General features: G+C 44.4%; 8 non-coding genes and 1 pseudogene across 8 annotated transcripts; all 9 read right to left on the reverse strand.

Annotated features, from left to right (window-relative positions):
- Window positions 1-1,526: 1,526 nt before the first annotated feature.
- On the reverse strand, window positions 1,527-1,717 carry LOC130321649 (U2 spliceosomal RNA). The gene has a single exon (XR_008867338.1). It is a non-coding gene; the product is annotated as a U2 spliceosomal RNA (small nuclear RNA).
- Window positions 1,718-3,815: 2,098 nt separating this feature from the next.
- On the reverse strand, window positions 3,816-4,006 carry LOC130321650 (U2 spliceosomal RNA). Its single transcript, XR_008867339.1, has one exon. It is a non-coding gene; the product is annotated as a U2 spliceosomal RNA (small nuclear RNA).
- Window positions 4,007-6,110: 2,104 nt separating this feature from the next.
- Window positions 6,111-6,301, reverse strand: LOC130321652 (U2 spliceosomal RNA). The gene has a single exon (XR_008867341.1). It is a non-coding gene; the product is annotated as a U2 spliceosomal RNA (small nuclear RNA).
- A 2,079-nt stretch (window positions 6,302-8,380) lies between these two features.
- LOC130321653 (U2 spliceosomal RNA) lies at window positions 8,381-8,571 on the reverse strand. Its single transcript, XR_008867342.1, has one exon. It is a non-coding gene; the product is annotated as a U2 spliceosomal RNA (small nuclear RNA).
- A 2,112-nt stretch (window positions 8,572-10,683) lies between these two features.
- Window positions 10,684-10,874, reverse strand: LOC130321654 (U2 spliceosomal RNA). Its single transcript, XR_008867343.1, has one exon. It is a non-coding gene; the product is annotated as a U2 spliceosomal RNA (small nuclear RNA).
- A 2,081-nt stretch (window positions 10,875-12,955) lies between these two features.
- LOC130321730 (U2 spliceosomal RNA) lies at window positions 12,956-13,146 on the reverse strand. Its single transcript, XR_008867410.1, has one exon. It is a non-coding gene; the product is annotated as a U2 spliceosomal RNA (small nuclear RNA).
- A 5,037-nt stretch (window positions 13,147-18,183) lies between these two features.
- LOC130321742 (U2 spliceosomal RNA) lies at window positions 18,184-18,316 on the reverse strand (annotated as a pseudogene).
- A 2,077-nt stretch (window positions 18,317-20,393) lies between these two features.
- On the reverse strand, window positions 20,394-20,584 carry LOC130321655 (U2 spliceosomal RNA). The gene has a single exon (XR_008867344.1). It is a non-coding gene; the product is annotated as a U2 spliceosomal RNA (small nuclear RNA).
- Window positions 20,585-24,088: 3,504 nt separating this feature from the next.
- Window positions 24,089-24,279, reverse strand: LOC130321731 (U2 spliceosomal RNA). Its single transcript, XR_008867411.1, has one exon. It is a non-coding gene; the product is annotated as a U2 spliceosomal RNA (small nuclear RNA).
- Between the last annotated feature and the right edge of the window lie 1,624 nt (window positions 24,280-25,903).

Below are 25,903 nucleotides of genomic sequence, written 5' to 3' on the forward strand. Positions count from 1 at the left end.
TACACAACAAAGCTGGGTTGTTGTTGTTTACACTCTGCAAGGCCTGTGGAAGTGAGTGACATCATAGCACTGTAGTTCTCAGGGTTCTAGATGGATGCAACAATCTCCTGTTGCTTCTATGAAGGCCGTAATAGACGACATCACCAAACAGCTCCATAGTCACATACACAGCAAAGGAGAGATGTTGTTTACACCTAGTGATGTCAGTGGTATTGAGTGACATCACAGCACAGTGCTAAGGCTCCTGGGCCTGGACACAGCAGCGGCTGCAATATCTCAACGGAGAATACGTTTATATATATGTGTGTGTGTGCGCGTATATATATATATATATATATATATATATATATATTTCTCCGCCGAAATCACTTTTAAACCCATTTCCACCTTTTTTTCCCTTCTCTTCCTCTTACTTTTTTTTCACGTTTTTTTACGTTTTTCTCCTTTTCGCCTCTTTTCTGGGCGTATTATTCTTCTTTTTCTTCTTTTTTTTCGTCTAATGCATACCCCATCAGTGCAGCAATGCTTATTCAATACCGCCAGCAGATGGAGACACTGGGGGATAATTTTCTAAGGATTTATACTGATTTTTCCTGTCTGAATTTGTCGCACAGAAAGTTGCAGGCCAAATATGTGTGACATTTCTGCGACTTTAGCTTCTAGAGCATTTTTACAACATTATACATAGGTGCTGAATACATAAAAAGCGACTGTTCAGCGACAGACAAGTCGCATCGGCTGAAAGTAGGCCAGAATGTCAGTCCATGTTGGAGCAGGTTTAGATACAGTCTAAAGCATAGATCTCAAAGTCTGTGCACAGAATTTAGCAAGGGCCTCGCACCTTCTGATGCATCAGGTAGGTGCACAATAGCATAGCCTAACCCTCTGTACTTTGGTCTATATTGATGCGGGACATAGACAGCCAGCTGATGACCAATCCATTAGTGCAATGGATGGCTGGAAGCATTTGTCTTTGCCTTTGCAATACCACAGAAGCAATGCATGGTCAATGTACAGCAATGACACACCTGTGTGAACAGCCAGGAGACCCCCCCCCCCCCCCATGTTATGTTACATAGTTACATAGTTAGTACGGTCGAAAAAAGACATATGTCCATCAAGTTCAACCAGGGAATTAAGGGGTAGGGGTGTGGCGCGATATTGGGGAAGGGATGAGATTTTATATTTCTTCATAAGCATTAATCTTATTTTGTCAATTAGGAACATTCAGCACCCACCCGCTATCAAGGCAGCTGCCTATCATGTCATGCCCTACCTGCACAGGTGTGCTGGCTACTCAAATGATCCAATTAAGGAGGCCATTTAGTCAGCAGCAGCAGAAGTCCTGTGCCTGGACGCTCCAACAGCGGCCAGACACAAGCAGAAGCAGAAGCAGCAGCAGCACCACCTTTTGTTTTTTGGCTGCAGCAGCAGCAGCAGCAGCAAGGCCCACAGGGCTGGCTAGCTGGCTAGCCAGCAAGCAGGTAGCAATGAAAGTAGGAATCTTTCTTTTTAACCCTGTAAGGGGGTGGTGCACTGTACCCGAAGATACTGCCATATCGGGTCAATGCATAGGGCGACGGAAGCAAGCTTCGAAATCGGCCCCCGTTCTCAAAAATCCATTTAATATATGGTCCCCAGATAGGGGACGTATCAGATATTAAACTGATAAGAACAGATACTACACTTGATCTTAGCCAAAAGGCCGAGAAGCGATAACCGTGAAAGGGGCGGGCCCAACAAGGTCCCCTTCATGGGCACTATCACTGCTTGCTGTCAGGGAGGCTGCCAGACAATTTTCCATGCACACTCTGGGCTGGGGGGCAGTCAACCACCAGTACACACAGCAGAACCTAAACCCATACCATTATTGCTAAGCAGCAAGACAGGGGCCCATTGCACTCCCACGGGGCCTTTTTAAATGCAATCCATAACCCGGATTTGCCAGGAACCCTTCTTACTCCTCCTACTTGCATGTGACACTGGGCTTAGGATCTGCATAGGAAACACACACACAAGCACACACCTACCTTTGTTGCCTGCAGATGCCTCCTTGGCTGTCCCCAAACGGTATCAAACCAACACCCACGGGAAGCTGTAAGCATAGAGGACATGCCTGCACCCCATTGGACTTTCCTGTGTGGGTTAAATCCGGGTTATTTGACAACCTATGGCGGTGATGGTTCTGCTCAGGCAGAGCAGTGCTGATGCTCCTCATAAAGCTGTCGCTGCTGTGAAGGTTCTAGGTGACATCACAAATCCCTATGGTTACATACACAACAAAGCTGGGTTGTTGTTGTTTACACTCTGCAAGGCCTGTGGAAGTGAGTGACATCATAGCACTGTAGTTCTCAGGGTTCTAGATGGATGCAACAATCTCCTGTTGCTTCTATGAAGGCCATAATAGACGACATCACCAAACAGCTCCATAGTCACATACACAGCAAAGGAGAGATGTTGTTTACACCTAGTGATGTCAGTGGTATTGAGTGACATCACAGCACAGTGCTAAGGCTCCTGGGCCTGGACACAGCAGCGGCTGCAATATCTCAACGGAGAATACGTTTATATATATGTGTGTGTGTGCGCGTATATATATATATATATATATATATATATATATATATATATATATATATATATATATATTTCTCCGCCGAAATCACTTTTAAACCCATTTCCACCTTTTTTTCCCTTCTCTTCCTCTTACTTTTTTTTCACGTTTTTTTACGTTTTTTCTCCTTTTCGCCTCTTTTCTGGGCGTATTATTCTTCTTTTTCTTCTTTTTTTTCGTCTAATGCATACCCCATCAGTGCAGCAATGCTTATTCAATACCGCCAGCAGATGGAGACACTGGGGGATAATTTTCTAAGGATTTATACTGATTTTTCCTGTCTGAATTTGTCGCACAGAAAGTTGCAGGCCAAATATGTGTGACATTTCTGCGACTTTAGCTTCTAGAGCATTTTTACAACATTATACATAGGTGCTGAATACATAAAAAGCGACTGTTCAGCGACAGACAAGTCGCATCGGCTGAAAGTAGGCCAGAATGTCAGTCCATGTTGGAGCAGGTTTAGATACAGTCTAAAGTATAGATCTCAAAGTCTGTGCACAGAATTTAGCAAGGGCCTCGCACCTTCTGATGCATCAGGTAGGTGCACAATAGCATAGCCTAACCCTCTGTACTTTGGTCTATATTGATGCGGGACATAGACAGCCAGCTGATGACCAATCCATTAGTGCAATGGATGGCTGGAAGCATTTGTCTTTGCCTTTGCAATACCACAGAAGCAATGCATGGTCAATGTACAGCAATGACACACCTGTGTGAACAGCCAGGAGACCCCCCCCTCCCCCCCCCCCATGTTATGTTACATAGTTACATAGTTAGTACGGTCGAAAAAAGACATATGTCCATCAAGTTCAACCAGGGAATTAAGGGGTAGGGGTGTGGCGCGATATTGGGGAAGGGATGAGATTTTATATTTCTTCATAAGCATTAATCTTATTTTGTCAATTAGGAACATTCAGCACCCACCCGCTATCAAGGCAGCTGCCTATCATGTCATGCCCTACCTGCACAGGTGTGCTGGCTACTCAAATGATCCAATTAAGGAGGCCATTTAGTCAGCAGCAGCAGAAGTCCTGTGCCTGGACGCTCCAACAGCGGCCAGACACAAGCAGAAGCAGCAGAAGCAGCAGCAGCAGCACCACCTTTTGTTTTTTGGCTGCAGCAGCAAGGCCCACAGGGCTGGCTAGCCAGCAAGCAGGTAGCAATGAAAGTAGGAATCTTTCTTTTTAACCCTGTAAGGGGGTGGTGCACTGTACCCGAAGATACTGCCATATCGGGTCAATGCATAGGGCGACGGAAGCAAGCTTCGAAATCGGCCCCCGTTCTCAAAAATCCATTTAATATATGGTCCCCAGATAGGGGACGTATCAGATATTAAACTGATAAGAACAGATACTACACTTGATCTTAGCCAAAAGGCCGAGAAGCGATAACCGTGAAAGGGGCGGGCCCAACAAGGTCCCCTTCATGGGCACTATCACTGCTTGCTGTCAGGGAGGCTGCCAGACAATTTTCCATGCACACTCTGGGCTGGGGGGCAGTCAACCACCAGTACACACAGCAGAACCTAAACCCATACCATTATTGCTAAGCAGCAAGACAGGGGCCCATTGCACTCCCACGGGGCCTTTTTAAATGCAATCCATAACCCGGATTTGCCAGGAACCCTTCTTACTCCTCCTACTTGCATGTGACACTGGGCTTAGGATCTGCATAGGAAACACACACACAAGCACACACCTACCTTTGTTGCCTGCAGATGCCTCCTTGGCTGTCCCCAAACGGTATCAAACCAACACCCACGGGAAGCTGTAAGCATAGAGGACATGCCTGCACCCCATTGGACTTACCTGTGTGGGTTAAATCCGGGTTATTTGACAACCTATGGCGGTGATGGTTCTGCTCAGGCAGAGCAGTGCTGATGCTCCTCATAAAGCTGTCGCTGCTGTGAAGGTTCTAGGTGACATCACAAATCCCTATGGTTACATACACAACAAAGCTGGGTTGTTGTTGTTTACACTCTGCAAGGCCTGTGGAAGTCAGTGACATCATAGCACTGTAGTTCTGAGGGTTCTAGATGGATGCAACAATCTCCTGTTGCTTCTATGAAGGCCATAATAGACGACATCACCAAACAGCTCCATAGTCACATACACAGCAAAGGAGAGATGTTGTTTACACCTAGTGATGTCAGTGGTATTGAGTGACATCACAGCACAGTGCTAAGGCTCCTGGGCCTGGACACAGCAGCGGCTGCAATATCTCAACGGAGAATACGTTTATATATATGTGTGTGTGTGCGCGTGTGTGTGTGCGCGTATATATATATATATATATATATATATATATATATATATATATATTTCTCCGCCGAAATCACTTTTAAACCCATTTCCACCTTTTTTTCCCTTCTCTTCCTCTTACTTTTTTTTCACGTTTTTTTACGTTTTTCTCCTTTTCGCCTCTTTTCTGGGCGTATTATTCTTCTTTTTCTTCTTTTTTTTCGTCTAATGCATACCCCATCAGTGCAGCAATGCTTATTCAATACCGCCAGCAGATGGAGACACTGGGGGATAATTTTCTAAGGATTTATACTGATTTTTCCTGTCTGAATTTGTCGCACAGAAAGTTGCAGGCCAAATATGTGTGACATTTCTGCGACTTTAGCTTCTAGAGCATTTTTACAACATTATACATAGGTGCTGAATACATAAAAAGCGACTGTTCAGCGACAGACAAGTCGCATCGGCTGAAAGTAGGCCAGAATGTCAGTCCATGTTGGAGCAGGTTTAGATACAGTCTAAAGTATAGATCTCAAAGTCTGTGCACAGAATTTAGCAAGGGCCTCGCACCTTCTGATGCATCAGGTAGGTGCACAATAGCATAGCCTAACCCTCTGTACTTTGGTCTATATTGATGCGGGACATAGACAGCCAGCTGATGACCAATCCATTAGTGCAATGGATGGCTGGAAGCATTTGTCTTTGCCTTTGCAATACCACAGAAGCAATGCATGGTCAATGTACAGCAATGACACACCTGTGTGAACAGCCAGGAGACCCCCCCCCCCCCCCCCCCATGTTATGTTACATAGTTACATAGTTAGTACGGTCGAAAAAAGACATATGTCCATCAAGTTCAACCAGGGAATTAAGGGGTAGGGGTGTGGCGCGATATTGGGGAAGGGATGAGATTTTATATTTCTTCATAAGCATTAATCTTATTTTGTCAATTAGGAACATTCAGCACCCACCCGCTATCAAGGCAGCTGCCTATCATGTCATGCCCTACCTGCACAGGTGTGCTGGCTACTCAAATGATCCAATTAAGGAGGCCATTTAGTCAGCAGCAGCAGAAGTCCTGTGCCTGGACGCTCCAACAGCGGCCAGACACAAGCAGAAGCAGCAGAAGCAGCAGCAGCAGCACCACCTTTTGTTTTTTGGCTGCAGCAGCAAGGCCCACAGGGCTGGCTAGCTGGCTAGCCAGCAAGCAGGTAGCAATGAAAGTAGGAATCTTTCTTTTTAACCCTGTAAGGGGGTGGTGCACTGTACCCGAAGATACTGCCATATCGGGTCAATGCATAGGGCGACGGAAGCAAGCTTCGAAATCGGCCCCCGTTCTCAAAAATCCATTTAATATATGGTCCCCAGATAGGGGACGTATCAGATATTAAACTGATAAGAACAGATACTACACTTGATCTTAGCCAAAAGGCCGAGAAGCGATAACCGTGAAAGGGGCGGGCCCAACAAGGTCCCCTTCATGGGCACTATCACTGCTTGCTGTCAGGGAGGCTGCCAGACAATTTTCCATGCACACTCTGGGCTGGGGGGCAGTCAACCACCAGTACACACAGCAGAACCTAAACCCATACCATTATTGCTAAGCAGCAAGACAGGGGCCCATTGCACTCCCACGGGGCCTTTTTAAATGCAATCCATAACCCGGATTTGCCAGGAACCCTTCTTACTCCTCCTACTTGCATGTGACACTGGGCTTAGGATCTGCATAGGAAACACACACACAAGCACACACCTACCTTTGTTGGCTGCAGATGCCTCCTTGGCTGTCCCCAAACGGTATCAAACCAACACCCACGGGAAGCTGTAAGCATAGAGGACATGCCTGCACCCCATTGGACTTACCTGTGTGGGTTAAATCCGGGTTATTTGACAACCTATGGCGGTGATGGTTCTGCTCAGGCAGAGCAGTGCTGATGCTCCTCATAAAGCTGTCGCTGCTGTGAAGGTTCTAGGTGACATCACAAATCCCTATGGTTACATACACAACAAAGCTGGGTTGTTGTTGTTTACACTCTGCAAGGCCTGTGGAAGTGAGTGACATCATAGCACTGTAGTTCTGAGGGTTCTAGATGGATGCAACAATCTCCTGTTGCTTCTATGAAGGCCATAATAGACGACATCACCAAACAGCTCCATAGTCACATACACAGCAAAGGAGAGATGTTGTTTACACCTAGTGATGTCAGTGGTATTGAGTGACATCACAGCACAGTGCTAAGGCTCCTGGGCCTGGACACAGCAGCGGCTGCAATATCTCAACGGAGAATACGTTTATATATATGTGTGTGTGTGCGCGTATATATATATATATATATATATATATATATATATTTCTCCGCCGAAATCACTTTTAAACCCATTTCCACCTTTTTTTCCCTTCTCTTCCTCTTACTTTTTTTTCACGTTTTTTTACGTTTTTCTCCTTTTCGCCTCTTTTCTGGGCGTATTATTCTTCTTTTTCTTCTTTTTTTTCGTCTAATGCATACCCCATCAGTGCAGCAATGCTTATTCAATACCGCCAGCAGATGGAGACACTGGGGGATAATTTTCTAAGGATTTATACTGATTTTTCCTGTCTGAATTTGTCGCACAGAAAGTTGCAGGCCAAATATGTGTGACATTTCTGCGACTTTAGCTTCTAGAGCATTTTTACAACATTATACATAGGTGCTGAATACATAAAAAGCGACTGTTCAGCGACAGACAAGTCGCATCGGCTGAAAGTAGGCCAGAATGTCAGTCCATGTTGGAGCAGGTTTAGATACAGTCTAAAGTATAGATCTCAAAGTCTGTGCACAGAATTTAGCAAGGGCCTCGCACCTTCTGATGCATCAGGTAGGTGCACAATAGCATAGCCTAACCCTCTGTACTTTGGTCTATATTGATGCGGGACATAGACAGCCAGCTGATGACCAATCCATTAGTGCAATGGATGGCTGGAAGCATTTGTCTTTGCCTTTGCAATACCACAGAAGCAATGCATGGTCAATGTACAGCAATGACACACCTGTGTGAACAGCCAGGAGACCCCCCCCCCCCCCCCCCATGTTATGTTACATAGTTACATAGTTAGTACGGTCGAAAAAAGACATATGTCCATCAAGTTCAACCAGGGAATTAAGGGGTAGGGGTGTGGCGCGATATTGGGGAAGGGATGAGATTTTATATTTCTTCATAAGCATTAATCTTATTTTGTCAATTAGGAACATTCAGCACCCACCCGCTATCAAGGCAGCTGCCTATCATGTCATGCCCTACCTGCACAGGTGTGCTGGCTACTCAAATGATCCAATTAAGGAGGCCATTTAGTCAGCAGCAGCAGAAGTCCTGTGCCTGGACGCTCCAACAGCGGCCAGACACAAGCAGAAGCAGCAGAAGCAGCAGCAGCAGCACCACCTTTTGTTTTTTGGCTGCAGCAGCAAGGCCCACAGGGCTGGCTAGCTGGCTAGCCAGCAAGCAGGTAGCAATGAAAGTAGGAATCTTTCTTTTTAACCCTGTAAGGGGGTGGTGCACTGTACCCGAAGATACTGCCATATCGGGTCAATGCATAGGGCGACGGAAGCAAGCTTCGAAATCGGCCCCCGTTCTCAAAAATCCATTTAATATATGGTCCCCAGATAGGGGACGTATCAGATATTAAACTGATAAGAACAGATACTACACTTGATCTTAGCCAAAAGGCCGAGAAGCGATAACCGTGAAAGGGGCGGGCCCAACAAGGTCCCCTTCATGGGCACTATCACTGCTTGCTGTCAGGGAGGCTGCCAGACAATTTTCCATGCACACTCTGGGCTGGGGGGCAGTCAACCACCAGTACACACAGCAGAACCTAAACCCATACCATTATTGCTAAGCAGCAAGACAGGGGCCCATTGCACTCCCACGGGGCCTTTTTAAATGCAATCCATAACCCGGATTTGCCAGGAACCCTTCTTACTCCTCCTACTTGCATGTGACACTGGGCTTAGGATCTGCATAGGAAACACACACACAAGCACACACCTACCTTTGTTGCCTGCAGATGCCTCCTTGGCTGTCCCCAAACGGTATCAAACCAACACCCACGGGAAGCTGTAAGCATAGAGGACATGCCTGCACCCCATTGGACTTACCTGTGTGGGTTAAATCCGGGTTATTTGACAACCTATGGCGGTGATGGTTCTGCTCAGGCAGAGCAGTGCTGATGCTCCTCATAAAGCTGTCGCTGCTGTGAAGGTTCTAGGTGACATCACAAATCCCTATGGTTACATACACAACAAAGCTGGGTTGTTGTTGTTTACACTCTGCAAGGCCTGTGGAAGTCAGTGACATCATAGCACTGTAGTTCTGAGGGTTCTAGATGGATGCAACAATCTCCTGTTGCTTCTATGAAGGCCATAATAGACGACATCACCAAACAGCTCCATAGTCACATACACAGCAAAGGAGAGATGTTGTTTACACCTAGTGATGTCAGTGGTATTGAGTGACATCACAGCACAGTGCTAAGGCTCCTGGGCCTGGACACAGCAGCGGCTGCAATATCTCAACGGAGAATACGTTTATATATATGTGTGTGTGTGCGCGTGTGTGTGTGCGCGTATATATATATATATATATATATATATATATATATATATATATATATATATATTTCTCCGCCGAAATCACTTTTAAACCCATTTCCACCTTTTTTTCCCTTCTCTTCCTCTTACTTTTTTTTCACGTTTTTTTACGTTTTTCTCCTTTTCGCCTCTTTTCTGGGCGTATTATTCTTCTTTTTCTTCTTTTTTTTCGTCTAATGCATACCCCATCAGTGCAGCAATGCTTATTCAATACCGCCAGCAGATGGAGACACTGGGGGATAATTTTCTAAGGATTTATACTGATTTTTCCTGTCTGAATTTGTCGCACAGAAAGTTGCAGGCCAAATATGTGTGACATTTCTGCGACTTTAGCTTCTAGAGCATTTTTACAACATTATACATAGGTGCTGAATACATAAAAAGCGACTGTTCAGCGACAGACAAGTCGCATCGGCTGAAAGTAGGCCAGAATGTCAGTCCATGTTGGAGCAGGTTTAGATACAGTCTAAAGTATAGATCTCAAAGTCTGTGCACAGAATTTAGCAAGGGCCTCGCACCTTCTGATGCATCAGGTAGGTGCACAATAGCATAGCCTAACCCTCTGTACTTTGGTCTATATTGATGCGGGACATAGACAGCCAGCTGATGACCAATCCATTAGTGCAATGGATGGCTGGAAGCATTTGTCTTTGCCTTTGCAATACCACAGAAGCAATGCATGGTCAATGTACAGCAATGACACACCTGTGTGAACAGCCAGGAGACCCCCCCCCCCCCCCCCCCATGTTATGTTACATAGTTACATAGTTAGTACGGTCGAAAAAAGACATATGTCCATCAAGTTCAACCAGGGAATTAAGGGGTAGGGGTGTGGCGCGATATTGGGGAAGGGATGAGATTTTATATTTCTTCATAAGCATTAATCTTATTTTGTCAATTAGGAACATTCAGCACCCACCCGCTATCAAGGCAGCTGCCTATCATGTCATGCCCTACCTGCACAGGTGTGCTGGCTACTCAAATGATCCAATTAAGGAGGCCATTTAGTCAGCAGCAGCAGAAGTCCTGTGCCTGGACGCTCCAACAGCGGCCAGACACAAGCAGAAGCAGCAGAAGCAGCAGCAGCAGCACCACCTTTTGTTTTTTGGCTGCAGCAGCAAGGCCCACAGGGCTGGCTAGCTGGCTAGCCAGCAAGCAGGTAGCAATGAAAGTAGGAATCTTTCTTTTTAACCCTGTAAGGGGGTGGTGCACTGTACCCGAAGATACTGCCATATCGGGTCAATGCATAGGGCGACGGAAGCAAGCTTCGAAATCGGCCCCCGTTCTCAAAAATCCATTTAATATATGGTCCCCAGATAGGGGACGTATCAGATATTAAACTGATAAGAACAGATACTACACTTGATCTTAGCCAAAAGGCCGAGAAGCGATAACCGTGAAAGGGGCGGGCCCAACAAGGTCCCCTTCATGGGCACTATCACTGCTTGCTGTCAGGGAGGCTGCCAGACAATTTTCCATGCACACTCTGGGCTGGGGGGCAGTCAACCACCAGTACACACAGCAGAACCTAAACCCATACCATTATTGCTAAGCAGCAAGACAGGGGCCCATTGCACTCCCACGGGGCCTTTTTAAATGCAATCCATAACCCGGATTTGCCAGGAACCCTTCTTACTCCTCCTACTTGCATGTGACACTGGGCTTAGGATCTGCATAGGAAACACACACACAAGCACACACCTACCTTTGTTGGCTGCAGATGCCTCCTTGGCTGTCCCCAAACGGTATCAAACCAACACCCACGGGAAGCTGTAAGCATAGAGGACATGCCTGCACCCCATTGGACTTACCTGTGTGGGTTAAATCCGGGTTATTTGACAACCTATGGCGGTGATGGTTCTGCTCAGGCAGAGCAGTGCTGATGCTCCTCATAAAGCTGTCGCTGCTGTGAAGGTTCTAGGTGACATCACAAATCCCTATGGTTACATACACAACAAAGCTGGGTTGTTGTTGTTTACACTCTGCAAGGCCTGTGGAAGTGAGTGACATCATAGCACTGTAGTTCTGAGGGTTCTAGATGGATGCAACAATCTCCTGTTGCTTCTATGAAGGCCATAATAGACGACATCACCAAACAGCTCCATAGTCACATACACAGCAAAGGAGAGATGTTGTTTACACCTAGTGATGTCAGTGGTATTGAGTGACATCACAGCACAGTGCTAAGGCTCCTGGGCCTGGACACAGCAGCGGCTGCAATATCTCAACGGAGAATACGTTTATATATATGTGTGTGTGTGCGCGTATATATATATATATATATATATATATATATATATATTTCTCCGCCGAAATCACTTTTAAACCCATTTCCACCTTTTTTTCCCTTCTCTTCCTCTTACTTTTTTTTCACGTTTTTTTACGTTTTTCTCCTTTTCGCCTCTTTTCTGGGCGTATTATTCTTCTTTTTCTTCTTTTTTTTCGTCTAATGCATACCCCATCAGTGCAGCAATGCTTATTCAATACCGCCAGCAGATGGAGACACTGGGGGATAATTTTCTAAGGATTTATACTGATTTTTCCTGTCTGAATTTGTCGCACAGAAAGTTGCAGGCCAAATATGTGTGACATTTCTGCGACTTTAGCTTCTAGAGCATTTTTACAACATTATACATAGGTGCTGAATACATAAAAAGCGACTGTTCAGCGACAGACAAGTCGCATCGGCTGAAAGTAGGCCAGAATGTCAGTCCATGTTGGAGCAGGTTTAGATACAGTCTAAAGTATAGATCTCAAAGTCTGTGCACAGAATTTAGCAAGGGCCTCGCACCTTCTGATGCATCAGGTAGGTGCACAATAGCATAGCCTAACCCTCTGTACTTTGGTCTATATTGATGCGGGACATAGACAGCCAGCTGATGACCAATCCATTAGTGCAATGGATGGCTGGAAGCATTTGTCTTTGCCTTTGCAATACCACAGAAGCAATGCATGGTCAATGTACAGCAATGACACACCCTGTGTGAACAGCCAGGAGACCCCCCCCCCCCCCCCCATGTTATGTTACATAGTTACATAGTTAGTACGGTCGAAAAAAGACATATGTCCATCAAGTTCAACCAGGGAATTAAGGGGTAGGGGTGTGGCGCGATATTGGGGAAGGGATGAGATTTTATATTTCTTCATAAGCATTAATCTTATTTTGTCAATTAGGAACATTCAGCACCCACCCGCTATCAAGGCAGCTGCCTATCATGTCATGCCCTACCTGCACAGGTGTGCTGGCTACTCAAATGATCCAATTAAGGAGGCCATTTAGTCAGCAGCAGCAGAAGTCCTGTGCCTGGACGCTCCAACAGCGGCCAGACACAAGCAGAAGCAGCAGAAGCAGCAGCAGCAGCACCACCTTTTGTTTTTTGGCTGCAGCAGCAAGGCCCACAGGGCTGGCTAGCTGGCTAGCCAGCAAGCAGGTAGCAATGAAAGTAGGAATCTTTCTTTTTAACCCTGTAAGGGGGTGGTGCACTGTACCCGAAGATACTGCCATATCGGGTCAATGCATAGGGCGACGGAAGCAAGCTTCGAAATCGGCCCCCGTTCTCAAAAATCCATTTAATATATGGTCCCCAGATAGGGGACGTATCAGATATTAAACTGATAAGAACAGATTTTTTTTTAACTTGACTACCCTTACGGGGGCAACTTTATTAAAAATTAAATAATGTTAACAAAGTTGTGCAAATATGTCAATAAATACAGTTACATATAAATAACATATTTACAACATATTAAAACATAAAATGGGCACTTGGTGGCTTTACAAGATAGAATTCCATTCTTTTAAAAACCATTTTCTAGATAAAAGCGGAAATCTCTTCTTGTCTAAAAGATAGTACTGGTACATTTCATAAAAACAGATAGATAAAATGTCCTTCACAGATAAAACCTCATGCTTGAACAATAAAATATTCCTGGCCTTCCACAGAGCTGCCTTCACACAGTTTATGATCTTCCATGCAATAGTCTCTTGAGTCCGTGTTGGGCATTCCAGGCAACCATAAAAAACCACTGCAATATTTAAGTCTTTTAGTCCAGTTATCCTTTTTACCAGAGGGAGTATCTTTGTCCATATTTTCTGCGAGTAAAAACAAGTCCATATTAGATGGTGCACGGTCTCCTCTTGTCGGCATCCTTCCCTCGGGCAGGTTGCAGAGTTGGATAATCCTCTTCGGTGCTGGAATGCCCGGCATGGAAGACACTCGTGTGCGCAGCTCCAGGCCAGGTCCTTCTGTGAATTAAAAAGATAATTAATACTCAACATCTTCCAAATCTGTATACACTTCTGTTCGTTAAAATTTTTGATGGGAGTCACGGTACTGGTTTCTTTTATTTCCTTTAGTAGTTTTTTGCTATTGCACAGATCCTGAACACTTTTACCTTTAAAATTATATAAGTTTAAAATTTTTCCTAAAATCATGTATTGAGGGGGTAAATTCAAAGAATAAGGGCAACTTAAAACTGTAGAAAACCAGCCGTTCCTCCGCATAAAATAACCAATATTAAAACGAACAAAATAAGACCAGTAGCTATCTTTAAAAACAGTAGTAAAACACATGCTAAAAAACTTTATTAAAAGGAAAGCTTTAAAATCTGGAAAATCCTTACCGCCCCTGGAGTTCGGTTTTATCACAATTTGTCTCTTTAATTTTTCGCTCTTAGAACTCCAAAAGAAAGTAAAACAAGCTTTTGTTATTTTCTTTAGAACCATTTCGGGGGGTGGGAAAACCAGACTTAAATACAATAAAATAGGTAAAAGCACCATTTTTGTAATTAAAACCTTCCCTTCCATTGTAAGTTCTCGCATGTTCCACATACATATTTTCTTATTTATTTTTTGAGCCACCAAGTCCCAGCTATTAAAACCATTATTAGACTCGTCAAAGGAGACACCTAAAATCTGCACCGACTCAGACACAGGGACGGGCACATCATACAAAGGCATTCCGCCTATGTTTAAAATGTTACTTTTGTTAAAATTGACTTTAAAACCGGAGGCACAATTAAAATATTGAATCTGTTTTAGCGTCTTCTGAAGCGATGGGGTGTCCCTGCAAAACACCGCAACATCGTCCATGTACCCCACTACCTTCGCCTCTAGTCCCCCTCCTCCTGGCAGGGGGACTCCATGGATCTGCTTATCCTTTCGTATTGTACATAAAAGAGGCTCTATTGCGCAAATGAAGAGTAGTGGGGACAAGGGACACCCCTGCTTCACTCCGGAATTTAAAAACACGCCCTGTGTCTTAAAACCATTTACTAAAATTTTACTAGTACAGTTATCATAAAAAGCTCTAAGAGACAATAAAAAGCCATCAGGTATACCCATTTTCTCTAAAACCTTAAAAAGATAAAAATGTGACACCCTGTCGAAAGCTTTTTCAAAATCTATGGATAAAACCGCCAGCTTTCCTTTTCTTAATTTGGTGTCGCTAATTACATCCTTTAAAAGGTTTAGGTTCTCCCATAAACTCCTCCCAGGCACCCCACAGACTTGGTTTGTATGAATTATTTTATGGATTACGTTCTTTAAGCGGTTAGCACACAGTTTCGCCATTATTTTATAGTCGCAGTTCAGAAGGGTGATTGGTCTCCAGTTTTTGAGTTCCGACCGGTCTCCCTTTTTGAATAGCAGGGAGACATCACCCTTCTTCCATGAGCCTGGGAGGATTTTAGACTTAAAGACTTCCGTAAAAAGGGAGAACAAATCTTCTTTTAAAATACCATAAAAAGTAACATAAAATTCAATGGGTATACCATCCGGCCCAGGCACTTTACCTGTTTTAAAACTCTTGACGGTCTCTAAAATCTCCTGCTCTGAAATATTCTGCAATAAAAAAGACTGTGAGACAGGATCTAAAAAATTGGTGATCTCCTTTAACGAGTCATTCATAAAACATTCATCAATGTGTTTTACATTAAAAAGATCCGCATAAAACTCTTGCACCTTTTTTAAAATACCCTGTACATCATTCACTCCTTCAATGTTTTCTATTAACCTTCTATTTTCATGTATTTTCTTAAAAAAATACCTGGAGCAGGTCTCGTTTTCCTCAAGATGCTGTATTCGAGACCTAAAGATAATTTCTTTTCCTTTCTGCTCCAGGCACTTAGTTATTTCTTTTTTAAGATCATGTACCTCCTTCTCCACCTCCATCCCATGTGCTCTGAATTTGTACAGGGTTTGCAGACGAGTATTTAGGATATTATAAAATTCACGTTTTTCTTTAGCTTTCCTAACCCCAACACGGATAAAAAATTCTTTTATTTTTAGTTTCATTTTTTCCCACCAGATACTGGTGGGAGTGTTGGGGTCTTTTACTCGTCTGCATTCCTTGTAAAAGGTGATAAAATCTGATAAAACCTGCGGATCTTCTAAAAGGGACACGTTTAACTTCCAGGCATTCCTACCAGTTCTCCTTTTAAAATCACTTTTAACTTTAAAATACAATAATTTATGGTCAGAAAAAACATTGGTAAAAAGATCACAGTTAAAAGGCAGTACTTGATAAGAACAAAAAATAAAATCTATCCTGGAGCTACAGCTTGCATTGCTCCAGGTAACACCGTCTTCCTCTGGTACGTTAAAATTACATTTTTTAAAAACATCAGTGAGATTAAAATCTAAAATCAAGTTTTTTAACATAAAAGACGTCTTATCATAGTTCCTACTCACTGCGTTCGAAAAACGGCATTCTCCCCTTAAAATACAATTAAAATCACCTGATAAAACAAGAGGACTAGAATTGTTAATAAAAAGGGGTAAAATCTCCAACATTTTTATTCTTTCATTCTTATCAGGAGAACCATAAAAATTTAAAAACTGCCATTTAATACCATTAATAAAAGCGCTGACCAATAAAATTCTGCCTGGTAAAATTTCATTAAAACTCTCAATTAAAACGTTCCCTTTAAAAAGTATGGCGACCCCTGCTGATCTGGACTCATTTGATCCAGACCAGACTGATGGACCGTGCACCCAATCATCTTCATATTCTTTATAATTTAATCTGTGCGGGATGCCACATTCCTGCAGGAAAAGGACGGAAGCAGCAAAAACCGACAAGTAATTAAATAGGGCAACCCTTCTTACTCTGGCGCTCACACTTCTCACGTTCAAGGACAGACCGGACAACTCAGCCATGGGAATGTACAAGAAAACGTCTTACACCTCTGATTCCCCCTCCGAAGCCTCATACCCCCCAAAATCTGACTCAACTGTACGCATAGAGGAAGCAGGAGAGGAGGCACCATCACTCAGCCGACCCCCCTCCTCCATCATGATTGAGGCATAGTTGTTCTCGGGCATCCTGGCAATCAGGGCTCCAGACTCATTGGGTTCTTCCACCTCTTGCCCCTCCATAGGGGTCGGGTGTTCACTTAGTTCAGTCTCTGGTACCTCAGAGACGGTCACCCCTGAAACCTCCTCCTGGCAGGGAGGAGGGGGGGTATCCCCTATGGGGACCTGTGGAGGAACGTCACTTGGGTTCCCTGCATCCGCAGGTACTTCCATCGGCTCCCCCTGGACCGCCTCCGAATAGAGTCTTCTGGAGCCCCTCCGCCTTTAACCTTCACCTCTCCACCCGGATCATCGCTCTCAGGGGGACCCTGAGCCAGAGGTTGCTGAGGAGCGGATTCGGCCGCCGTCCGCTCCTCTCTTAACCCAGCATGCTCCTGGGGGCCAGTTTTTTCACCACTTGCACGTTTTTTGGCCATCCTCTGCTCTTTAGGGTCCCCTCCTTTTGCCTGAGGGGGGTCTTTCTCCTTCTCCATCTCACCGCTTACCTCTTGTGGGGGGGTAATCACTGGCTCTGCTTGCCTCGGCTGGTGTCCCGGTTGCTGTCCTTGCTGCCTCCAGGGTTGCCACTGCTGCTCCGTCCTATGTCTGTGGGGACAAGAGGAGAAAAGGTGACCGAATTGTTGACAGAAATTGCACCTCCCTCCTCTTGTGCATTTCTCTGTCTCGTGCTGTGTGCTACCACATTTTTTGCATGTACTTTCACAGTTTTCTTTTGTGTGTCCATATCTGTGACACTTCCTGCAGTAGCTTGGCATCCCCGCATAAAAGAGGTCGCCACACATATTATTTATTTTAAAACGAGCTGGTGGTAGTTGTATTCCCCCTGGCAATCTGTCATCTTTTTTGCATGTAACCTGAAATCTCCACTTAGATGTCCAGATGCCACAGCTGTTCATGATTTTTCCTCTGCACTCAACCTTACTAAAATAGACTTGTAAAAACAACTCAACATCGTGTAGGTTGGCGAAAGGGGAATACATCTTTACTACCACCAGCTTAATATCGTCTAGAACGTGCTCAATAATCCGGACACCCTGAAGCTTTTTGTCTTTACTCGCAGCAGCTCTGGTAACAAAATCTCTGTGGATGCCATTTTGTGTGAACGTCACATCAAAAATTTTACGCTTCGGGTAGTCCTGGATTGCCAATATCTCGCCCTTCTGTATTCCGAAAACTCCTCCGAGCACGTCCTCTACTACGAATTTCAAATCGTCCGCCCTTTTCGTATCATCCGTGAGAATGACTCTCACGGTGTTTTTGATCCTTGCGTATGCCGGCACAGAACCTGGATCCGGATCATCATCCATGGTTCTAACCTCTCTCCACCCGAAGGTCTTGAGAGGCGATCGCTACTCGTTACCCTGGGACTAGGCCCTCTCCCCAATAGCAACAAGTGGGTGAAGCCCAGGCAATAAACCTGGGCGATCCCACAAGGCCGAGGAGAGGGGTACCCGAGTACCTTCTGACCAGATCTCCTGTATTACTACACTTGATCTTAGCCAAAAGGCCGAGAAGCGATAACCGTGAAAGGGGCGGGCCCAACAAGGTCCCCTTCATGGGCACTATCACTGCTTGCTGTCAGGGAGGCTGCCAGACAATTTTCCATGCACACTCTGGGCTGGGGGGCAGTCAACCACCAGTACACACAGCAGAACCTAAACCCATACCATTATTGCTAAGCAGCAAGACAGGGGCCCATTGCACTCCCACGGGGCCTTTTTAAATGCAATCCATAACCCGGATTTGCCAGGAACCCTTCTTACTCCTCCTACTTGCATGTGACACTGGGCTTAGGATCTGCATAGGAAACACACACACAAGCACACACCTACCTTTGTTGCCTGCAGATGCCTCCTTGGCTGTCCCCAAACGGTATCAAACCAACACCCACGGGAAGCTGTAAGCATAGAGGACATGCCTGCACCCCATTGGACTTACCTGTGTGGGTTAAATCCGGGTTATTTGACAACCTATGGCGGTGATGGTTCTGCTCAGGCAGAGCAGTGCTGATGCTCCTCATAAAGCTGTCGCTGCTGTGAAGGTTCTAGGTGACATCACAAATCCCTATGGTTACATACACAACAAAGCTGGGTTGTTGTTGTTTACACTCTGCAAGGCCTGTGGAAGTGAGTGACATCATAGCACTGTAGTTCTGAGGGTTCTAGATGGATGCAACAATCTCCTGTTGCTTCTATGAAGGCCGTAATAGACGACATCACCAAACAGCTCCATAGTCACATACACAGCAAAGGAGAGATGTTGTTTACACCTAGTGATGTCAGTGGTATTGAGTGACATCACAGCACAGTGCTAAGGCTCCTGGGCCTGGACACAGCAGCGGCTGCAATATCTCAACGGAGAATACGTTTATATATATGTGTGTGTGTGCGCGTATATATATATATATATATATATATATATATATATATATATATATTCTCCGCCGAAATCACTTTTAAACCCATTTCCACCTTTTTTTCCCTTCTCTTCCTCTTACTTTTTTTTCACGTTTTTTTACGTTTTTCTCCTTTTCGCCTCTTTTCTGGGCGTATTATTCTTCTTTTTCTTCTTTTTTTTCGTCTAATGCATACCCCATCAGTGCAGCAATGCTTATTCAATACCGCCAGCAGATGGAGACACTGGGGGATAATTTTCTAAGGATTTATACTGATTTTTCCTGTCTGAATTTGTCGCACAGAAAGTTGCAGGCCAAATATGTGTGACATTTCTGCGACTTTAGCTTCTAGAGCATTTTTACAACATTATACATAGGTGCTGAATACATAAAAAGCGACTGTTCAGCGACAGACAAGTCGCATCGGCTGAAAGTAGGCCAGAATGTCAGTCCATGTTGGAGCAGGTTTAGATACAGTCTAAAGTATAGATCTCAAAGTCTGTGCACAGAATTTAGCAAGGGCCTCGCACCTTCTGATGCATCAGGTAGGTGCACAATAGCATAGCCTAACCCTCTGTACTTTGGTCTATATTGATGCGGGACATAGACAGCCAGCTGATGACCAATCCATTAGTGCAATGGATGGCTGGAAGCATTTGTCTTTGCCTTTGCAATACCACAGAAGCAATGCATGGTCAATGTACAGCAATGACACACCTGTGTGAACAGCCAGGAGACCCCCCCATGTTATGTTACATAGTTACATAGTTAGTACGGTCGAAAAAAGACATATGTCCATCAAGTTCAACCAGGGAATTAAGGGGTAGGGGTGTGGCGCAATATTGGGGAAGGGATGAGATTTTATATTTCTTCATAAGCATTAATCTTATTTTGTCAATTAGGAACATTCAGCACCCACCCGCTATCAAGGCAGCTGCCTATCATGTCATGCCCTACCTGCACAGGTGTGCTGGCTACTCAAATGATCCAATTAAGGAGGCCATTTAGTCAGCAGCAGCAGAAGTCCTGTGCCTGGACGCTCCAACAGCGGCCAGACACAAGCAGAAGCAGCAGAAGCAGCAGCAGCAGCACCACCTTTTGTTTTTTGGCTGCAGCAGCAAGGCCCACAGGGCTGGCTAGCTGGCTAGCCAGCAAGCAGGTAGCAATGAAAGTAGGAATCTTTCTTTTTAACCCTGTAAGGGGGTGGTGCACTGTACCCGAAGATACTGCCATATCGGGTCAATGCATAGGGCGACGGAAGCAAGCTTCGAAATCGGCCCCCGTTCTCAAAAATCCATTTAATATATGGTCCCCAGATAGGGGACGTATCAGATATTAAACTGATAAGAACAGATACTACACTTGATCTTAGCCAAAAGGCCGAGAAGCGATAACCGTGAAAGGGGCGGGCCCAACAAGGTCCCCTTCATGGGCACTATCACTGCTTGCTGTCAGGGAGGCTGCCAGACAATTTTCCATGCACACTCTGGGCTGGGGGGCAGTCAACCACCAGTACACACAGCAGAACCTAAACCCATACCATTATTGCTAAGCAGCAAGACAGGGGCCCATTGCACTCCCACGGGGCCTTTTTAAATGCAATCCATAACCCGGATTTGCCAGGAACCCTTCTTACTCCTCCTACTTGCATGTGACACTGGGCTTAGGATCTGCATAGGAAACACACACACAAGCACACACCTACCTTTGTTGGCTGCAGATGCCTCCTTGGCTGTCCCCAAACGGTATCAAACCAACACCCACGGGAAGCTGTAAGCATAGAGGACATGCCTGCACCCCATTGGACTTACCTGTGTGGGTTAAATCCGGGTTATTTGACAACCTATGGCGGTGATGGTTCTGCTCAGGCAGAGCAGTGCTGATGCTCCTCATAAAGCTGTCGCTGCTGTGAAGGTTCTAGGTGACATCACAAATCCCTATGGTTACATACACAACAAAGCTGGGTTGTTGTTGTTTACACTCTGCAAGGCCTGTGGAAGTGAGTGACATCATAGCACTGTAGTTCTGAGGGTTCTAGATGGATGCAACAATCTCCTGTTGCTTCTATGAAGGCCATAATAGACGACATCACCAAACAGCTCCATAGTCACATACACAGCAAAGGAGAGATGTTGTTTACACCTAGTGATGTCAGTGGTATTGAGTGACATCACAGCACAGTGCTAAGGCTCCTGGGCCTGGACACAGCAGCGGCTGCAATATCTCAACGGAGAATACGTTTATATATATGTGTGTGTGTGCGCGTATATATATATATATATATATATATATATATATTTCTCCGCCGAAATCACTTTTAAACCCATTTCCACCTTTTTTTCCCTTCTCTTCCTCTTACTTTTTTTTCACGTTTTTTTACGTTTTTCTCCTTTTCGCCTCTTTTCTGGGCGTATTATTCTTCTTTTTCTTCTTTTTTTTCGTCTAATGCATACCCCATCAGTGCAGCAATGCTTATTCAATACCGCCAGCAGATGGAGACACTGGGGGATAATTTTCTAAGGATTTATACTGATTTTTCCTGTCTGAATTTGTCGCACAGAAAGTTGCAGGCCAAATATGTGTGACATTTCTGCGACTTTAGCTTCTAGAGCATTTTTACAACATTATACATAGGTGCTGAATACATAAAAAGCGACTGTTCAGCGACAGACAAGTCGCATCGGCTGAAAGTAGGCCAGAATGTCAGTCCATGTTGGAGCAGGTTTAGATACAGTCTAAAGTATAGATCTCAAAGTCTGTGCACAGAATTTAGCAAGGGCCTCGCACCTTCTGATGCATCAGGTAGGTGCACAATAGCATAACCGTGAAAGGGGCGGGCCCAACAAGGTCCCCTTCATGGGCACTATCACTGCTTGCTGTCAGGGAGGCTGCCAGACAATTTTCCATGCACACTCTGGGCTGGGGGGCAGTCAACCACCAGTACACACAGCAGAACCTAAACCCATACCATTATTGCTAAGCAGCAAGACAGGGGCCCATTGCACTCCCACGGGGCCTTTTTAAATGCAATCCATAACCCGGATTTGCCAGGAACCCTTCTTACTCCTCCTACTTGCATGTGACACTGGGCTTAGGATCTGCATAGGAAACACACACACAAGCACACACCTACCTTTGTTGCCTGCAGATGCCTCCTTGGCTGTCCCCAAACGGTATCAAACCAACACCCACGGGAAGCTGTAAGCATAGAGGACATGCCTGCACCCCATTGGACTTACCTGTGTGGGTTAAATCCGGGTTATTTGACAACCTATGGCGGTGATGGTTCTGCTCAGGCAGAGCAGTGCTGATGCTCCTCATAAAGCTGTCGCTGCTGTGAAGGTTCTAGGTGACATCACAAATCCCTATGGTTACATACACAACAAAGCTGGGTTGTTGTTGTTTACACTCTGCAAGGCCTGTGGAAGTGAGTGACATCATAGCACTGTAGTTCTGAGGGTTCTAGATGGATGCAACAATCTCCTGTTGCTTCTATGAAGGCCATAATAGACGACATCACCAAACAGCTCCATAGTCACATACACAGCAAAGGAGAGATGTTGTTTACACCTAGTGATGTCAGTGGTATTGAGTGACATCACAGCACAGTGCTAAGGCTCCTGGGCCTGGACACAGCAGCGGCTGCAATATCTCAACGGAGAATACGTTTATATATATGTGTGTGTGTGCGCGTATATATATATATATATATATATATATATATATATTTCTCCGCCGAAATCACTTTTAAACCCATTTCCACCTTTTTTTCCCTTCTCTTCCTCTTACTTTTTTTTCACGTTTTTTTACGTTTTTCTCCTTTTCGCCTCTTTTCTGGGCGTATTATTCTTCTTTTTCTTCTTTTTTTTCGTCTAATGCATACCCCATCAGTGCAGCAATGCTTATTCAATACCGCCAGCAGATGGAGACACTGGGGGATAATTTTCTAAGGATTTATACTGATTTTTCCTGTCTGAATTTGTCGCACAGAAAGTTGCAGGCCAAATATGTGTGACATTTCTGCGACTTTAGCTTCTAGAGCATTTTTACAACATTATACATAGGTGCTGAATACATAAAAAGCGACTGTTCAGCGACAGACAAGTCGCATCGGCTGAAAGTAGGCCAGAATGTCAGTCCATGTTGGAGCAGGTTTAGATACAGTCTAAAGTATAGATCTCAAAGTCTGTGCACAGAATTTAGCAAGGGCCTCGCACCTTCTGATGCATCAGGTAGGTGCACAATAGCATAGCCTAACCCTCTGTACTTTGGTCTATATTGATGCGGGACATAGACAGCCAGCTGATGACCAATCCATTAGTGCAATGGATGGCTGGAAGCATTTGTCTTTGCCTTTGCAATACCACAGAAGCAATGCATGGTCAATGTACAGCAATGACACACCTGTGTGAACAGCCAGGAGACCCCCCCCCCCCCCCATGTTATGTTACATAGTTACATAGTTAGTACGGTCGAAAAAAGACATATGTCCATCAAGTTCAACCAGGGAATTAAGGGGTAGGGGTGTGGCGCGATATTGGGGAAGGGATGAGATTTTATATTTCTTCATAAGCATTAATCTTATTTTGTCAATTAGGAACATTCAGCACCCACCCGCTATCAAGGCAGCTGCCTATCATGTCATGCCCTACCTGCACAGGTGTGCTGGCTACTCAAATGATCCAATTAAGGAGGCCATTTAGTCAGCAGCAGCAGAAGTCCTGTGCCTGGACGCTCCAACAGCGGCCAGACACAAGCAGAAGCAGCAGAAGCAGCAGCAGCAGCACCACCTTTTGTTTTTTGGCTGCAGCAGCAAGGCCCACAGGGCTGGCTAGCTGGCTAGCCAGCAAGCAGGTAGCAATGAAAGTAGGAATCTTTCTTTTTAACCCTGTAAGGGGGTGGTGCACTGTACCCGAAGATACTGCCATATCGGGTCAATGCATAGGGCGACGGAAGCAAGCTTCGAAATCGGCCCCCGTTCTCAAAAATCCATTTAATATATGGTCCCCAGATAGGGGACGTATCAGATATTAAACTGATAAGAACAGATTTTTTTTTAACTTGACTACCCTTACGGGGGCAACTTTATTAAAAATTAAATAATGTTAACAAAGTTGTGCAAATATGTCAATAAATACAGTTACATATAAATAACATATTTACAACATATTAAAACATAAAATGGGCACTTGGTGGCTTTACAAGATAGAATTCCATTCTTTTAAAAACCATTTTCTAGATAAAAGCGGAAATCTCTTCTTGTCTAAAAGATAGTACTGGTACATTTCATAAAAACAGATAGATAAAATGTCCTTCACAGATAAAACCTCATGCTTGAACAATAAAATATTCCTGGCCTTCCACAGAGCTGCCTTCACACAGTTTATGATCTTCCATGCAATAGTCTCTTGAGTCCGTGTTGGGCATTCCAGGCAACCATAAAAAACCACTGCAATATTTAAGTCTTTTAGTCCAGTTATCCTTTTTACCAGAGGGAGTATCTTTGTCCATATTTTCTGCGAGTAAAAACAAGTCCATATTAGATGGTGCACGGTCTCCTCTTGTCGGCATCCTTCCCTCGGGCAGGTTGCAGAGTTGGATAATCCTCTTCGGTGCTGGAATGCCCGGCATGGAAGACACTCGTGTGCGCAGCTCCAGGCCAGGTCCTTCTGTGAATTAAAAAGATAATTAATACTCAACATCTTCCAAATCTGTATACACTTCTGTTCGTTAAAATTTTTGATGGGAGTCACGGTACTGGTTTCTTTTATTTCCTTTAGTAGTTTTTTGCTATTGCACAGATCCTGAACACTTTTACCTTTAAAATTATATAAGTTTAAAATTTTTCCTAAAATCATGTATTGAGGGGGTAAATTCAAAGAATAAGGGCAACTTAAAACTGTAGAAAACCAGCCGTTCCTCCGCATAAAATAACCAATATTAAAACGAACAAAATAAGACCAGTAGCTATCTTTAAAAACAGTAGTAAAACACATGCTAAAAAACTTTATTAAAAGGAAAGCTTTAAAATCTGGAAAATCCTTACCGCCCCTGGAGTTCGGTTTTATCACAATTTGTCTCTTTAATTTTTCGCTCTTAGAACTCCAAAAGAAAGTAAAACAAGCTTTTGTTATTTTCTTTAGAACCATTTCGGGGGGTGGGAAAACCAGACTTAAATACAATAAAATAGGTAAAAGCACCATTTTTGTAATTAAAACCTTCCCTTCCATTGTAAGTTCTCGCATGTTCCACATACATATTTTCTTATTTATTTTTTGAGCCACCAAGTCCCAGCTATTAAAACCATTATTAGACTCGTCAAAGGAGACACCTAAAATCTGCACCGACTCAGACACAGGGACGGGCACATCATACAAAGGCATTCCGCCTATGTTTAAAATGTTACTTTTGTTAAAATTGACTTTAAAACCGGAGGCACAATTAAAATATTGAATCTGTTTTAGCGTCTTCTGAAGCGATGGGGTGTCCCTGCAAAACACCGCAACATCGTCCATGTACCCCACTACCTTCGCCTCTAGTCCCCCTCCTCCTGGCAGGGGGACTCCATGGATCTGCTTATCCTTTCGTATTGTACATAAAAGAGGCTCTATTGCGCAAATGAAGAGTAGTGGGGACAAGGGACACCCCTGCTTCACTCCGGAATTTAAAAACACGCCCTGTGTCTTAAAACCATTTACTAAAATTTTACTA

The sequence above is a fragment of the Hyla sarda genome, unplaced genomic scaffold (assembly GCF_029499605.1).
Source record: "Hyla sarda isolate aHylSar1 unplaced genomic scaffold, aHylSar1.hap1 scaffold_228, whole genome shotgun sequence".
Lineage (NCBI taxonomy): Eukaryota > Metazoa > Chordata > Amphibia > Anura > Hylidae > Hyla > Hyla sarda.